At 38.3% G+C, this 14,743-nt stretch overlaps 1 non-coding gene across 1 annotated transcript; it reads right to left on the bottom strand.

Annotated features, from left to right (window-relative positions):
- Positions 1-6,094: 6,094 nt before the first annotated feature.
- Positions 6,095-6,201, bottom strand: LOC146916876 (small nucleolar RNA R71). The gene has a single exon (XR_015017078.1). It is a non-coding gene; the product is annotated as a small nucleolar RNA R71 (small nucleolar RNA).
- Positions 6,202-14,743: the final 8,542 nt, after the last annotated feature.

Raw genomic sequence — 14,743 nt, 5'->3', positions numbered from 1 at the left:
CTTCACCAAGCATGAATGTCAGATTTCAGATGGAAAAGGGGAAGTACTCATGAGAGGTACAAGGTCCAAGGACAATTGCTATCTTTAGGTATCTCAGGAAGAGTCATTTATCTCAACCTGTCTTTTGAGCAAGGAAGAAGAAATCAAGCTGTGGCACCAAAGGTTGGGACATATACATCTGAAAGGGATGAAGAAAGCCTTATCTTCTGAAGCAATCAGAGGTTTACCTGATCTAAAGATTGTTGAAGGCAGCATATGTGATGAATGTCAGATTGGCAAACAGATAAGGATGTCTCATCCAAGGGTTGAACATCAAGCAACATCTAAAGTCCTTGAACTTCTACACATGGATCTGATGGGACCTATGCAAGTTGAAAGCATTGGTGGAAAAATGTACGTTCTTGTTGTTGTTGATGACTTCTCAAGATTCACTTGGGTGAATTTTATTAGAGAAAAATCAGATACTTTGATGTGTTTAAAGAACAGTCCACTCAAATACAAAGAGAAAAGGTATGTGGCATTGTTAGAATTAGGAGTGATCTTGGAAATGAATTTGAAAACTCTAGATTTGATGAATATTGTTCAGATGAGGGAATCAAACATGAATTCACATCACCTATAACTCCTCAGCAAAATGGTGTGGTTGAGAGAAAGAACAGGACTCTTCAAGAATCTGCAAGAGTCATGCTTCATGCCAAACACTTACCTTATCGTTTCTGGGCAGAGGCTATGAATACAACTTGTCATATTCACAACAGGGTAACTCTGAGAACTGGTACAACAACAACTCTCTATGAGCTATGGAAGAGAAGAAAGCCTACTGTTAAATATTTTCATGTGTTTGGTAGCAAGTGCTACATTTTGTCTGATAGAGATTACAGAAGGAAGATGGGTCCAAAGAGTGATGAAGGAAGACACACAAGATCCAACTTAAAATCAACATCCAATCCATACCAAAAATCACGTCCATATGCGTCAACGGAAGACACACAAGATCCAGCTCAAAATCAACATTACCAAAGCTAACAGGACACTTAGCACACACTAAGGAAGTAGTCACCGAACCACTAGCCGGGGTGTCGATAACCATCCCTCGCGATAACGGAGTCACAACCAAACCCAAACGTTCAACACAACTAACCGCGATAAAAGAATGAGTAGCACCAGTATCAATAATTGCAATCAAAGGAGTACTATTGATAAAACACATACCTCAGATGAGATTATCCGGATGCTCCACCTCTTCCGCATTTAGTGCAAACACCTTTCCCGCCGCCTTCTTCGGCTTGGTACACTTAGTACTGATATGCCCCTTCTTACCACAATTGTAGCAAGTGATCTCCTTCCCAACATAAGTACACTCAAATGCCTTGTGACTCTCTTTCCCACACTTGTAGCATTTATCACCATTATTGCAATCATTAGCAAAATGTACCAATGTGCCACACTTGAAGCACCTAACCTCGGCAACATTCAACTTAGAGCCTCCACCACCTTCTTTCTTCTTTCCGTTATCCTTGTTATACGGTTTCCCAAATCCATGTCCTTTTCCCTTCTTCTCATTCATCACCTTGTAATGGTTCACCTTGACCCTTCCCGCTTCATCAAACATACGACACTTGTGCACCAAAGTATCAAAGTCACGGATCTCCTGAACACACATATACTGGTAGATATTGGGCCTCAAACCGCTCTCAAACTTCACACACTTAGAAACCATAGCATCCTCCGCATTGATGTACGGACAAAACCTTGAAAGCTCTTTAAACTTAGCCGCATACTCAGCCACTGAACGGTTCTCTTGCTTCAAGTTCAAGAATTCCACTTTCTTCTTGGTCCTCAAATCCTCAGGAAAGTACTTCCTCAAAAACTCAGTCTTGAACCTAGCCCAAGTCACAGCCTCTCCACTAGCCTCAAGCCTTCCCATAGCATTGGTCCACCAATACGCAACTTCCTCCGCAAGCATATGAGTAGCCAATCTGACCTCCTGATCCTCACTAGTCACCATAGCACGAAAGATCCTCTCCATGGCCTGCATCCATGTCTGAGCTCCATCCGGGTCATACCTACCTTTGAACGTCGGCGGACTGTTTCACAAGAAATGATCAAGCCTCCGCTCCTCAGCTTCTTCAGGATCACGATGACCAACCGCCGCCTGCTCGTTAGCCTGAGCCAACACCTGAGCCATCGAAGCCAAAGCCTGTGCAATTGCCGCATCATCTCTACCACCAACCATCTCACTTCTACACAAAACCAACCAACAGATAAGAACAACAGCACAACAAAACAAGTATCGAAGGTAACTCATTACCATTCGCATACTAACAGGAAAATTCAACGGATGCTAGTCCGGTCAAGACTGACCAGGCTCTGATACCAACTTGTAACGCCCTATTTCTATTAAAGCAATAAAACACGCGAATATAACAAATATTCAAGAAATAGACGCTACGTCTCAACTAAAACCCAAAGATCATGCATATATATATATATATATATATAAATATCTCAACAGTCGCAGCGGATACAAACATATATCTCCAACATATACATGCCATGGTCAAAATACATCATCATATAAATTCTCCAAATGCCGACAAGTGGGTCAACTAAACATAACATGAAATAAATTCAACAAACAACAAGACACTGACAACCTAATCAGAGCCTAAACCTACGACTCCAACCGATAGCGGAGATAACTCTCGCCATCCAAGTACTCACCAAAAGAGAACTACTCCTGCACAGCGTCTACCCATCCATACAGACAGGTAGGCGGTAAAAACCACTGGAGGTTAGCTTTACATTAATCATAATCGAAAAATAACAATTTGATATGAAGATATCATTTCAATTCTCAATAGTTTGCATGAACAATTAACTTCCATATATCCAATCATACAACTAATCCAAGTATAATAAACAAGCACTCATTAAGTACACTTAGCACCAACAAACATCATTCACTTATCACAACAAGATAACATTTCAATATGCAATGCGCCTATACTCGACACATATATGCATGTGGTACCAAATGTCCTCAAGGTCGTCACCCATGATTCAGCAAAAACATCATATGTAAGAGTACACCTTCTCTTACAAATCACCTATGTAAAAGTACACCTCCTTTTACATTTCACATATGACTCAATATGATCATGATGCATGGACATACAACAACAACCAGATAATGCACCACTTCAACATAACAATTATCAACGACAATGTAAAAGTACACCTCCAATTACATTGAATATCTCAACAATTGCATTATCAAGTATTCATGTCCACACATTCAACAAAATCACGATTCCAATAAGAGTCATCAACATGGATCATCATACATCAACATCAACTACAAAATATCACAACAATTTCATTTACTCCTCATAAACCAAGTAAAATGGAACAACACAACATTTCGTGATAAATATCATATTCAACCTTCAACAATCATCCACATGTCCTCAATTGATCATATAAAACCATTCATGAAATATTTATAAGGTAGTTGGCTTAAAGAAACCACTTTCAACCAAGTTCGTCTATCTTACTACCATTTTCAAAATAATTGAAGCTATTGAACCAAAACCAAGTAAACAAGATCCAATGCCTCAACTAAGTATACCTTTAGGCTACATATAAGTGCAGTAGAGTATACCTTGGCGTTTCACCGGCTAAACATGACGAAATCATGAAATTCACAAAGTTCGTCTCACTTAATCACTTTTCAAGAAAAATCCCGTTTTCAAGGCAAAACAAACTAAGACTTGATGAAACCAATCACAACCATTTTTAGAAATCATATAATCAGTACACAACCTTAACCCTACTTCAATTCCATGAGAAAAACGAGTTTTCCAGAAAATTGATGTTTTGGACCATTTTTCAAAAGTTAAGTGAAATTCACAAAATCAAGTCCAATTCGATTCAAATGAAGTTCCAGTAGGTTTAAGAGTGTAAACAGAGGTTAAACAAGTTAAAAGAAACATTTTAGAAAGCTCGGATTGGTCCCCAAGTGCACAAAACAAAAGATCAAAAATGGCTGAACAGGGCATAGCTCGCTTAAGCGAAGGCTGCTCGCATAAGCAACTAGCTTACAGAAGCTACTGGACCTCGCTCGCTTGGAGCTCGCTTAAGAGAACTGCGTCCAGAAACTTTAGATGACCTTCGCTTAGAGCTCACTTACAGTTCGCTTAAGCGAACTGTGTCCAAAAGGCTCTGGGCACGCTTGCTTAGAGCTCGCTGATGGCTCGCTTAAGCGAAGCTTCTGATGAGTCATTATTTAGTCTATTTTTATATATTATTTAGTTTCGTTTTATTTAGATTTAGTTTTATTTTATTTTAATATTGTTTCCTTTTTGAGCTATTTTACTTCAATTGTATATTTTTATATTTCAGGAATGAATATTGGATGGAAGGTGTCTTGGAGCAAAAGAAAGGAGTCTGGAGCTGATTTGGAGCGAAAATACGAAGATTCGGGAACAAAAATATCTTCCCCTAAGTCAGAAGCTTGGCACGGCCCGTGCCAACATGTGGCACGGCCGTGCCACCTCACAGAAGGCCTTTTGCTGCTTTTGCTTAGAGCCCAAGCTATGCTGTTTTAGTTTTACCGAATAGCCCTTGTAGTTGCTTAGATTTTAAGTCAATTGTAAGCTATAAATAGAGTAGCTCTACATCACAAATATTCATCTTTATTTCATGGAATTCAATAGTGACAATTGTTTTCTTAATAAAGTTCATCTTTTTATTTCTTTACTTTCTTGCAATTTATTTTATGTTTTCTCTCTTCTTCCCCATGTCTATGATGAACATGAGTGAGTAGACTTCTCTTGTCTTGGGATTGTTGGATAAGTCTAATGACATAATCCTAATCGAACCAAGCTTTAACCCTAATTTCATGTAACCTTAATTTCTAATCTAAATTCACCGTTTAAACATGAATTAACCATTATCAAACTGTGGAAACGAAAGTGGAGGGTTTGATAATTGTTAATCCATCATCTCAAATATCAATTCATAATGCGAAAGCGGAGCTTTGATATTGGAACAAGTGAATTTAGACAAGAATTGCAAAGGCAGTGAAATAGTCTTTGCAATTCTTGAGACATGTGTAGTTTCAATCCTTATAAGCTTCTTCTAGTAATCAAGTCAGCGAAATAGGCTTGGTTGCTTGGTGTAAACTCTCACTGGACTTGGTGGGAAAGGTGAGGGGCTAAAGGGAAACCGGTCTTTAGAAATTAGGTGTAAAACATGAAATTAGAAGTTAAAGTCTTGGCTAGTGAAGGACTTGTTATTATGACGAACCAATGACCCCAAGGCTCTTTTTATTATTGTTATTTACTTTCAACCAGCTGAACGTCCTATTTTATAATCTTTCTTCTCCTCTAATCATTCTCTAAAAGTTAGTTAAATTGAACAACTCCCTAGCGGAACGATACTCTCTTTTACTACTACTTCGATAGACCGTGCACTTGCGGTTTGACCTATCAAGTTTTTGGCGCCGTTGCCGGGGAGTTAACTAATTTAATTAACTTTTTCTTAGTGATTAGAATTCTCTTCTTTTTATTTTCTTTTTCTTCTTTTACTCTATTCTTTTCTTTCTGTTATCGTTAACTTCTTTGGTTCTCAATTTTTTATGCGAAAAACCAGAAATCGAGTGGTATTCATTCCCGAGATCGAAAGGTTTTTACATAGAAGAAAGAGAGACGCAGAAAATAATACCGCCATGGCTGATCGCACTCTCAAAGAGTATGCAAAGCCGTCTACGGCTGAGCCACAAGCTATTATTGTGTACCCAACGGTTGAGGATGACAACTTTGAAATCAAGTCTGCCCTACTTAACTTGGTGCAGCAAAATCAGTTTTCGGGATCCCCCACCGGGGATCCCAATCTTCACATCTCTGTTTTCCTACGAATTAATGGAATCCTAAAGGAGAACCAAGAGGCCGTAAGACTTCATCTCTTTCCCTTTTCCTTAAGGGATAGAGCTAGCGCTTGGTTCCATTCCCTTGAAGTTGGTTCCATAACTTCATGGGATCAAATGAGGCAAGCATTCCTTGCCCGATTCTTTCCCCCCTCTAAAACTGCTAAACTAAGGGACCAAATCACACGGTTCAATCAAAAAGATGGGGAATCTCTCTACGATGCGTGGGAGCGGTTCAAGGAATTGCTTAGACTTTGTCCCCACCATGGTTTAGAGAAGTGGCCCATAGTCCACACCTTTTATAATGGCTTGTCTTATACCACTAAGATGTCTGTTGTTGCAGCTGCAGGTGGAGCTCTAATGAACAAGAACTACACGGAGGCATATGCCTTAATTGAAGATATGGCTCAAAATCATTACAAGTGGACCGACGAGAGAGCCATCACTAGTTCTCCACCCTCCAAAAAGGAGGCAGGTATGTACGAAGTCTCTAAGTATGATCACCTTGCTACTAAGCTTGATGCACTAACCCAGAAATTTGAAAAACTAAATGTTAGTGCTGTCACTTCTGCTTCTACATCTCCTTCTTGTGAAATTTGTGGTATAACAGGTCATGTTGGTGTTGATTGCCAACTAGGTAGTGCTATTAATAGCGTTGAGCAAATGAACTATGCTCAATACAACCAAGGGATGAGGCAAAATCAAAATTTTTATAAAAATCCTCAAAATCCCTATGGACAAGTAGCACCACCTGGCTATGCAATCAACCGTCAGAAATCTAATTTGGAAATATTGTTGGAAAATTCTATTGCAAATCAAACTAAACAACTTCAAGAACTTAAAAACCAAACTGGATTTTTGACCGATTCTCTTTCCAAACTCAATACCAAAGTTGATTCTATTGCTACTCATTCTAAAATGCTTGAAACCCAAATCTCCCAAGTGGCCCAACAAGTGGCCACCCTTTCTCAAACACCGGGAGTCTTTCCTGGTCAAACCGAAGCCAACCCTAAAGCTCATGTTAATGCTATTTCTGTTGAGGGTAGTAAGTTAGGAGAAACTATTGCTAAGGTTAAAAACATTGAGAAAGAAAGTGTCCAACATTTAGGTGAGAAAACTGAGAAACCGCTTGATGTGACCCAAGCTCCTTCCCCTTTAAAACTTGCTAAGCTCAACTTGGGGGGTCAATTTAATAAATTTGTCAATATCCTTAAGAAAATTTGCATTAAGATCCCCTTTGCGGAAGCTTTGTCTAGGATACCTCTATATGCTAAGTTTTTAAAGAAAATTTTTTCAAAGAAAAGGGCTATAGAGGATAGTTAGACAATAGCTTTAGCTAAGGACACTAGTGCAATTATACAAAAGACACCCCCTAAGCTTAGAGATCCAGGTAGTTTTGCCATACCTTGTATGATCGGGAGTGAGACCGTTGACAAAGCCTTGTGTGACTTAGGAGCTAGTGTTAGTTTGTTACATTTGTCCCTCTTTAAGAGGATGGGAATAGGAGAGTTGAAACCTACCGAGTTGGTCTTGAATTTAGCTGATCGCTCTACTATAAATCTAGTTGGTTTTGTTGAAGACATACCCGTTAAGATAGAAGGCATATACATCCCAGCTGATTTTGTGGTAGTTGACATTGAAGAGGACGATGACGTCCCTATAATCCTAGGTAGACCTTTCCTCGCAACTACAGGAGCCCTAGTTGATGTTCAAAATGGTAGGATTGTCTTTCAAGTGAGTGATAAAATGATAGGCTTTGAGTTGGAAAATGTTATGAAAGGTCCCGCTCTTTACTCTTGTGCATTGTTTAAAGATCATAATGTGAAAGAACGCTTCATAGCGTCATCTACACAACATGATCTCTTTGATCCATTCTAAGGAATCTTTCTAACTGTCAAGCTAATGACAATAAAAGAGCGCTTCGTGGGAGGCAACCCACGCATTTATTTGCTTTATTTTGTTTGTTTTCTGTTGTTTTAAGTGTTTTGTAGGTAATTGTCCGAGTACGATTCAAGGAAAGTGAAAATTTTTGAAGCCCCTGTGTCCAGAAGGTTGGCACGACCCGTGCTAAGGTTGGCACGACCGTGCCGGACTTTGCAAGCAAAAAGGCCAAAATCCAGAAACTTGGCACGGCCCGTGCCAATATGTGGCACGGCCGTGCCCGACCCCTAACACACTATAACCTCAAAATTTTTCTTTCTTCTTCCTCATTCTCACACACAAACATCTCTCTACCTTAAAACTTCTCTCTAAAACCTCCATAACCATCCACCTTCATACCTTCATATCTCCTTCAAAACTTCATCAAATCACTCAATTCTTTCACCAAATCATTCTAAACATCATTCCACACAAACCCCACCAATCAAAAACAACCTTCATCCACCCAAACCCATAATTCACCAAACCCTTATTCCCTTAACCCTAAACCTAAAAACCATAAATTCTTAACCAATCTCCACACCCAAACTCATAAACCTTACTAAAACATCAACCCCAAACCTAAACCAACCTTTTCCACCAAAATTCCTTCCAAACCCTATTCTTCAACCAAACCACACAAAGTCAACCTAAGGTCAATGGCTTCAAGTAGAAGTGGTAAAGAACCAGCAAGCTCTTCCGGAGGACCTCCATCAAAGAGTCAAGCACAAGAAAAGAATCGTGGAATCAAGTTCACAGACAACAAGCAAAGGGATAGGTATAAAATTCTAATCTCTAAACCCTTGCATCCTTCTAGATATCCTGATTCTTATAGTTTGAATGTGCTAGGCATTAGAGATGATGTTTATAAGTTGCTAGGAAATCTAGGTTGGATTGATATGCTGAGACCTATGCGGGGTTATGAGAATTTCACCTACGAGTTTCTAAGTTCTATTGTTTTCACTAAAGTTAGGTTGAATTTTGATAACCTTAACCATAGAGTAACCTTCCGGCTTATGAACATTGATTATGATATGTCTCTTCAGCACTTTTGTGATGCACTAGGGTTTGCAAATGAGGGGTACATCCATGACTCTTGGGATCAAAGTCTAAAGTAGGTTGACTATCAACCCGTTGCCTTTTGAGAACGTATCACCGGCCTCACGCAATTTGTCACAAGATCCAACAAGGCCAGTAACATTCACAATCCCGTGCTTAGGTACCTTCAGAGGGTAATGACTTGCACTATTTGGGGTAGAACCGAGCTAGGGAACACTAGAACCGATGAGCTCTTCATGTTGTGGGCAATGCTTTATAACCACCCCGTGAACACTTGTTTTTACTTGCTTGATTATCTTGACCATATAGGCAATAGGCCTGCCGAAAAGGGAGAGATAGTAGTGGGGGGGATCATCACATACATAGCTAGGCAATTTGGAGTAGATGAAGATGAGGGGATAAAACCAATCGAGGGAAACAATAGGCTAAACATAGACGCCCTCATTGCTATGAATTTCATAAAACTTCATCCACCCATGCAATACCGACTCAATCTCAATGTGCCTATTTTATTACTACTTCCTAACCCATCTCGGACTAGCATCGAGTTGGAAGAAAATTTGTTGTATGTTGATGATGATCAGGTACATGAAGAGCACAATCTTGATGTGGGACAAGGTGCTAACTTGCACCATGAGAGAGAGCACCATGACCAAGAAGCCGGTGAGCTAAATGACAATGAAAGATGGGCATGGATGCAAGCTGAGATTGAGAGGATGAGCACCGAGCAACAAAGGCAAGGTGTTGAACTATCGGGGCTAAGAAATGATGTCTAAAGGGGCAACCGTATGACGGAAGAAAATAATGAAATGCTCCGAAGGATGATGCACCACTTCAATCTCCAAGGTCCTCCTTATGGACCTCAATAAATTGTGAGCTTTCCTCTTCCTCTCTTCTCTTCTCTCTTTCTCCTACTCTTTCTTCTACTCCTTCTTCTTCTTCTACTTCCTCTTCTCTCTTCTTTTAATCTTCTTTTCTTTTGAATCATTGAGGACAATGCTTCTCCTAAGTGTGGGGGGAGCCTAATAAAGTGTCTAGAGTCCTAGTGTTTCAAAACTCCCTTGAACTTTATTCTTTTGTTTTGTTTTTATGGCGAAAGGCATGATTAAGTAGCTTGTTTTTAATGAAAATTATATGGCATAAATTTTTTTCTTGTCTCTTCTTAAAAGGTTGTTTCTTGTACATGAAATTGATCTCTTGTGTTTTTAGTGTTCTTGCTATACCTACATCATGTTTTATTGTGAAAAATTCTCCAATGAGATAAGCACTCAGTCGCAATTCTTGAGTAAGTGTATGAGTAGGTATTTTAAGGAGCACGTTCTAACTTTAATGGTAACTTAGACCCTTAAAAGTCTTTAGGGTAAAAGTAGTATAAGTTTATGTGGGAAATAATGTGCTTTATTGTTATATTTATAATGTGTTAAACTAAAATGGGGCGGGAGAATGGCACCAACATGTGGAGGAAAGGACACCCTCTCTCTGACTTCCTAAATGTGGTGGTGACTCCCTAATTGAACTTAAGTTCCAAATCCCTCAAAAGAGGAAATAAATTCATCAAAGCTAGGGGAAATGACACCCTTTCCAAAAAGACTTCCTACGCGGAGATGATTAAAATTTTTGCAGCACTACTTAGGGTGATTTAGAATCTAGGGGGAAAGGACATCCCCTCCATAAAGACTTCCTATGAGGATAGATAGCCCCTAAGCAATCTGCAGCCCTAGGACTTTTCTCGGTTACTTTAGTGTTAAGGATAGAACATGTTCCTCATAATATCTGTCTTATATAGGAGAAAGAAAAGGGTTGGACTGCACACACACACTCACTTGAGACTTGTTGGGTTGAATAGGTTCACAAGGAATACTTGAGGTTATGATTAGTGTACATTGAAATAAAATCTTAAGAGAGACATTGGTTTTCAATTGTGTTGCCATATGATATATCTTTTTGTTGCTATACTATGTCTATTGCATTTTGCTTGAGGACAAGCAAAGATTCAAGTGTGGGGGAGTTTGATGAGTCATTATTTAGTCTATTTTTATATATTATTTAGTTTCGTTTTATTTAGATTTAGTTTTATTTTATTTTAATATTGTTTCCTTTTTGAGCTATTTTACTTTAATTGCATATTTTTATATTTCAGGAATGAATATTGAATGGAAGGTGTCTTGGAGCAAAAGAAAGGAGTCTGGAGCTGATTTGGAGCGAAAATACGAAGATTCGGGAACAAAAATATGTTCCCCCAAGTCAGAAGCTTGGCACGGCCGTGCCACCTCACAGAAGGCCTTTTGCTGCTTTTGCTTAGAGCCCAAGCTACTCTGTTTTAGTTTTACCGAATAGCCCTTGTAGTTTCTTAGATTTTAAGTCGATTGTAAGCTATAAATAGAGTAGCTCTCCATCACAAATATTCATCTTTATTTCTTGGAATTCAATAGTGACAATTGTTTTCTTAATAAAGTTCATCTTTTTATTTCTTTACTTTCTTGCAATTTATTTTATGCTTTCTCTCTTCTTCCCCATGTCTACGATGAACATGAGTGAGTAGACTTCTCTTGTCTTGGGATTGTTGGATAAGTCTAATGACATAATCCTAATCGAACCAAGCTTTAACCCTAATTTCATGTAACCTTAATTTCTAATCTAAATTCACCGTTTAAACATGAGTTAACTATTATCAAACTGTGGAAACGAAAGTGGAGGGTTTGATAATTGTTAATCCATCATCACAAATATCAATTCATAATGCGAAAGCAGAGCTTTGATATTAGAACAAGTGAATTTAGACAAGAATTGCAAAGGCAGTGAAATAGTCTTTGCAATTCTTGAGACATGTGTAGTTTCAATCCTTATAAGCTTCTTCTAGTAATCAAGTCAGCGACTAGACTTGGTTGCTAGGGATAAACTCTCACTGGACTTGGTCGGAAAGGTGAGGGGCTAAAGGGAAACCGGTCTTTAGAAATTAGGTGTAAAACGTGAAATTAGAAGTTAAAGTCTTGGCTAGTGAAGGACTTGTTATTATGACGAACCAATGATCCCAAGACTCTTTTTATTATTGTTATTTACTTTCAACCAGCTGAACCTCCTATTTTATAATCTTTCTTCTCCTCTAATCATTCTCTAAAAGTTAGTTAAATTGAACAACTCCCTAGCGGAACGATACTCTCTTTTACTACTACTTCAATAGACCGTGCACTTGCGGTTTGGCCTATCAGCTTCGTCAGTTCAGACTCTAACTTTCGGGTTTCAAGCCCCTTTCACCCCAAAATCCCAATTTTGATCATTCCAAACCCCAAAACTTAATCTCAAAGATGTTTATAGGTCATATACTCTTCAAAACACTTAAACATGCATAAGTTTGGAGATTAAAACATCAACACAACAAAATTCATCAATTCACCAAACTTCAACAACTTTCAACAACAACAATAATTCTCATCACTAATCCACCAATTCATGATACCCAATGCATCAATTCATCAACAACACATTTAACAACAACAACAACAACATCTAATCATGAATTCATCCTCAATCTAACAACCACAACATTACTCATCATCAATTTCACTCAAGAACATGTCATATGCATATATACCATTTTGACATACAAATTCAACCACAACAACACAATTACCATTCAATTCATGTACATAATCATGTCATCAAAATTAAGCACGAATTTGTACAATAAAATTCCAATTAACCACGTAATCAAAGAATTAGGGAAGAACTACAACTATTAATTATGATTAAAGTCTAACCCCCTTACCTTAATTCTTCACAATCACCAACTAAGGCTTCACTTTAGCTCCCAAGACTTGAATCTCTAGCTTCCTCTAGCTCCCTCTAGATCTTCCTCTTCAAACCCTTATCTTCTCTTGCTCTTTCTCTCTCTACCTCGTCTCACAAAATGAAAAATGATGGTAAACCCTATTTTCCTCTAACACTAGAGTTTATATAGGTTCTACTTAATTGGGCTCAACTCACAATGCCTTAATGGGCCTAACCCATTAGAGGAAAAAAAACATATTCATAAAAACCCTTACCTATTGAAGTGTATCCCCAAGGTTTCAGATTCTTCCATACTGGCATAAGCTTCTCCTTCAGAGCAACAATAGTCAGCGACGACGAACCTTTCGACCAGACAACTCTTGAGTGTAGATTGTTCTTACATGTCTCTAACCCCTGTTCATATTCTTCATCAGGTATCAATATTGAAAAGCGATCACCCTGGGTTTGGGCAACTGACTGATTGGGATATCGCAAACATTGGACAGTGCTTGCGCGAACGTTTTATTGTCCAAGGGTATGTTAACTGGTTTGGGGGTGGGTTCGATTTTGATGGATGCAGATCAAGAAATTTCCATGGTATCTCAAATGGTTTGGGGTGTGGCGGTGGCTAATTGGGCATGGCAGTGATGTTGGTTGCAAAACTCATCGAAGAAGGGAAGGAACAATGTTAAGTGGCTAGAGCAAAATCCCTTTTTCACCATCTGGGAATTAGGAAATTATGATTTAGAGAGAATCATGTCTTGGTGTTATACAATTTTTTCATCTTCTAAATCAAGCGATATTAAGCAATTTTTATTTGAGTTGTCTTGGTGTTGGCATGTCTCTAGCTAGGCTCTACCAATTCAACAGGATTTAAGTAGTTGTCTATCTTGAGCGTAAATATCTTTTTTTTTTTTTTTTTTTGTTTTGTTAAGTAGCTTTAGTGCCTAGAGCTCACACAATATGGTATGTTTGGTTCAAAGGAAAGAAAGTGATGAGGAAAGAAATGTTAAAGAAAGAAACACTTTCCATTGTTTGAAAACCCTCTAAAAAGGTGGTGGAAAGAAAGAATCTGGTGGGACCCACGTCAAAATCCTTTCCACTCACTTATGGACGGAAAGGTTGAGACACATCAATATTTTGATTGAAAAGTCAACAATACCCTTACTTTTATTGCTTTTCCCTTTTTACTATTAGTTAAGTGTGTATTTTTCTTTTTCTAATTAACTGCTTTTTAATTTTGTTATGTAGCACTGGGCTTACAATTGCACTATACTCACACCTAAGCATACATTTTTTTTTCCATTGAAATATGTGGACACGTGTTTATATTTTATATATATGTATGCATTACTATATCTCCAGGGGTATTTATGTCAATTATAAAATATAGATCTTTCTTTTCTTTCACTTTCTAATTCAATTTCTCTTATACCAAACAACCATAACAATCCATTCATTTTCTACTTACTTTCTTTCCTTACACAATCTTTCCAATCTCTATCTTTCCTTTCACTTTTATTCCCAAACCAAACAAAGCCTAAATGTGGAGAAGTGGGGTGTAAATGTGGAGAAGTGGGGTGTCCGGGGTTCGAATCTCAACCTCTGCATAGAATATGTATTGTCCCTACCAACTGAGCTAAGCTCACGGAGACTCTTGAGCGTAAATCTTTTAATGTGTTTATTATTCTTTCTTTCTTTTTTTTCAATTTCTTTCACCTCTTTCAAAATTTCAAAATATAATTGCATTTTTTTTTGGTCATTTTTTTTGGTCAGGTAGCCTAGTGGCTAGAATTCACCTTATAAGGTGAATAAGTGGGGTGTCCGGGGTTTGAACCCCAGCCCCTGCATATAATAATCCATTGTCCTACCAACTGAGCTAATGCTCACGGGACTGCATTTTCTGGTTTTATTATAATCTAAAATGAGGTTTTCTCCTACATTTAAAATGAAAAAATAAATAAATAGTCAGAGCATTGTTTTAACAATGGTTAAGCAATGGCTAAATGTTTTTTCCCAAATTGGGATCCTAAAATCCTAAAACAATAGCCATAGTCGTCTCAGCCA

The sequence above is a fragment of the Medicago sativa genome, chromosome 6 (assembly GCF_051527215.1).
Source record: "Medicago sativa cultivar Bolivia chromosome 6, Bolivia_mono, whole genome shotgun sequence".
Taxonomy (NCBI): Eukaryota; Viridiplantae; Streptophyta; class Magnoliopsida; order Fabales; family Fabaceae; genus Medicago; species Medicago sativa.
This window is presented reverse-complemented; position numbering and strand designations above follow the sequence as displayed.